The following is a 3,253-nucleotide window of genomic DNA, read 5'->3' as shown; positions in this document are numbered from 1 at the left end:
CTACAGAGCCCTACTGATGTCCCTGTTCCTCAGGCTGTAGATGAAGTGGTTCAGCATGGGGGCAACCACTGTGTACATCATTGAGGCCACCGCACAGTTTCTGGGAGAAGATGAGATAGCTGAACTGAGGCACGCTCCAAGATCAGTTCCAAAAAATAGGCAAACAACTGACAGGTGAGAACCACAGGTGGAAAAGCCTTTATACCTCCCACCTGATGCTGGGACTCTTAAAATCAAGAATATAATTCGAGTATAAGAGAAAAGGATCCCTAAGACTGGAATACCACCAAAGATGGCACCAATAAAATATACTAGTATGTTTTCGGTGGAGGTGTCAGAACAGAGAAGGTTGAGGAGGGTCACAAAAGAAATAAGGCATTTCACTTCCATGTAGAATGTGAGTTGTGACACCATCAAGCAGTGTAGCTGGGGGTCCAAAAGGCTGAGAAAAAAAGGCACCAAAACCAGGAAGCCACAGAGGTGAGGGACCATGATGACAAGGTAGTGAAGTGGGTGACAGATGGCCACAAACGAGTAATAGGCCAACACAGTCAGGAGGAGAACGTCCAAACAGGCAAAAAGAAAAAAAAGGGCACTGTGTCAGGCAGCCCCACTGGGTGATGGATTTGCTCTGTGTTTGGATGTTCACTAGCATAGTGGGGACTGTGGTAGAAATAAAACCAATGTCAGCCTAGGCCAGGTCTGAGAGGAAGAAGTACATGGGGTTGTGAAGGCGGGGGTCAGAGCTGACAGCCAGGATACTGAGCAGGTTCTTGAGCACAGTGACCAAATACATGGTCAGAAACAGCTCAAAGAGGAGGGGCTGCAGTTCTAGATCCTCAGAGTGGCCCAGAAGGAGGAATTCTATTAGATCTGTTGCTCCATGTAGGTGAGACAGCTTTGGGGAAAGAAAAAAGTGCTGTAAAAAAGAAAATAAGTAAACAGACACTCAGCATTGTGTGCATATTTTTAATTCAAGAAATTCACAAGTGTTTACACTTGAGGACCTAATACCCCAGGACCTTAGGCAATATTCCTCAGGTGTAGCAAAACCAACTTCTTTGCTTCTCAGATCTCTTTTGTTGTGAGCTTCTGTGCTATTCAACTGTTTCTATACAAACCCATGTTAGAGACACTGGGCTGAAGAATGTTAGGATAGCGAGGACGTCTTAATATCACAAATTCTCATGGGGGTAAAATATCAACCCATCTCTATGAGGAAAACATATGCAATAAGAAATATCCTGTCTTTAAGAAAAAGAAAATAGTATGACAAGCATCTTGGTAGTTTGTACACCTGTTAGGATATAACTCTTAATTGAAGCTCACTTTTAGAGTTTTTGCAAGAAATTACATAAGACATATGAAGTGCTTCGAGCAGTAGTTCTCAATGCTAATTGATCATTGTAATTATCTATGGATCTTTTACAATGTACTGATGAGCAGGCCACAGCCTGGGGGGGAAAAAAAAACTAATTCCTATCAAGTCGATTCCAACCATAGCAACCCTATAGGACAGAGTAGAACCACCCCACAGGGTTTCCAAAGAGTGGCTGGTTGATTTGAACTGCCAACCATTTTGTTAGCAGCTGAGCTCTTAACCATGGGAACTCTAGGGCTCCTTCCCACAACCTTGAACCAATTAAATCAGACTCTATATGTGAGTCTCTTGGTCAACCCGAGAACTATTGCTTTGGATCATTGTGAGGCTCTTAGTACATACGTCAGTATTGTTACTATTGTTATCATTAATACTCCCCATATTAAAAACATACACATTTAATAACGCTTGCTGTATAAATCACACATCGTTGTCGTTAGGTGCCGTCAAGACAGTTCCTACTGGTAGCGACCCTATGCACAACAGAACGGAACACTGCCTGGTCCTGTGCCATCCTTACAATCGTTGCTATGTTTGAGTTTGTTGTTGCAGTCACTGTGTCAATCCACCTCATTGAGGGTCTTCCTCTTTTCCGCTGACTCTGTGCTCTGCCAAGCATGATGTCCTTCTCCAGGGACTCATCGCTCCTGACAACATGTCCAAAGTATGTAAGACGCAGTCTCGCCATCCTTGCCTCTATGGAGCATTCTGGCCACACTTCTTCCAAGACAGATTTGTTTGTTCTTTTGGCAGTCCATGGTATATTCAATATTCTTCGCCAACACCACAATTCAAAGGCGTCAACTCTTCTTCGGTCTTCCTTATTCATTGTCCAGCTTTCACATGCATATGATGTGATTGAAAATACCATGGCTTGGGTCAGGTACACCTTAGTCTTCAGGGTGACAAATCGCACTTTAGAGGTTTAAAATATTACCAATCAAACTTGAGTTTTCTTGCTCTCCCTCTGTGACCTCATTCCTCCACCCAGCTGTCCTCAAAAAGCCACCTCTGTCATGAATTTGGTGAGGGCACTTTTGTTATGTGTGCTTTCTTTATGCTCTCAAATCACAACTGCTCCTATAACATTCTTTATGGACACATAGGTGTAAGCCACTAAAAAATTCCCATAATTTTTAATTAATTAACTTGGCCTTGACATATTTAGTAAAAATGAATATAAATATGTCATACAAGAATTCCCTAATAGGTAATAAAACATAATACAAATTAACAAAACATAAGTATGTCATACAATTCTTTAACTGACAATAAAACATACCAATTATAGTTGAACATGGCAGCACATGGAGTATATTAATCCATGGATTTCTGTTCATTTACTGAAAAGATGACAGAAGGAAAAGGTCTCTCTGACTCTGTCTGAAGACTGAGAAGCCTGCTGAGACACTGCTCGTCACAACAGACCTAGCATCCCAGTTACAGGGACCTCCTCTGGGTTTGAGGGGTAGTCAAGTCTCCATCCCAGGACCATTCTTTAAAGGTAAATCCAGAAGTCTAAAGATTTGGACTGAACGTTTAAACTAAGGTTGTAATTCTTATTTCTGATACTCCGACACTCAATGAATGAGGGCTTCAAGATGGTGGTTCCTTCCTCAGGACTGTCAGGCAGACAGATACAGGTATGAGCCTCCTGAGACAGATAACCACTCTAGAGGAGAGACATGGATATGGAGCTGGCTGCACTGGAACAGACAAACTGCGGTCCTGGGAGGCAAAGGGGTGTTATACACAGTTGCATGGTCTTGAGAGTTCAATGTCCAGAGCACATAATCATCCAAATTGGTCCATGTTATTCCAATCTCTGTAGGCACATTATTACTAATGAAACAAGAAGAGAAGAAAGTGAAT

At 42.3% G+C, this 3,253-nt stretch overlaps 1 pseudogene; it reads right to left on the bottom strand.

The window, feature by feature from the left end:
* Positions 1 to 796, bottom strand: LOC126071118 (olfactory receptor 7E24-like; annotated as a pseudogene).
* Between the last annotated feature and the right edge of the window lie 2,457 nt (positions 797 to 3,253).

This window comes from Elephas maximus, chromosome 3 (genome assembly GCF_024166365.1).
Source record: "Elephas maximus indicus isolate mEleMax1 chromosome 3, mEleMax1 primary haplotype, whole genome shotgun sequence".
Lineage (NCBI taxonomy): Eukaryota > Metazoa > Chordata > Mammalia > Proboscidea > Elephantidae > Elephas > Elephas maximus.
This window is presented reverse-complemented; position numbering and strand designations above follow the sequence as displayed.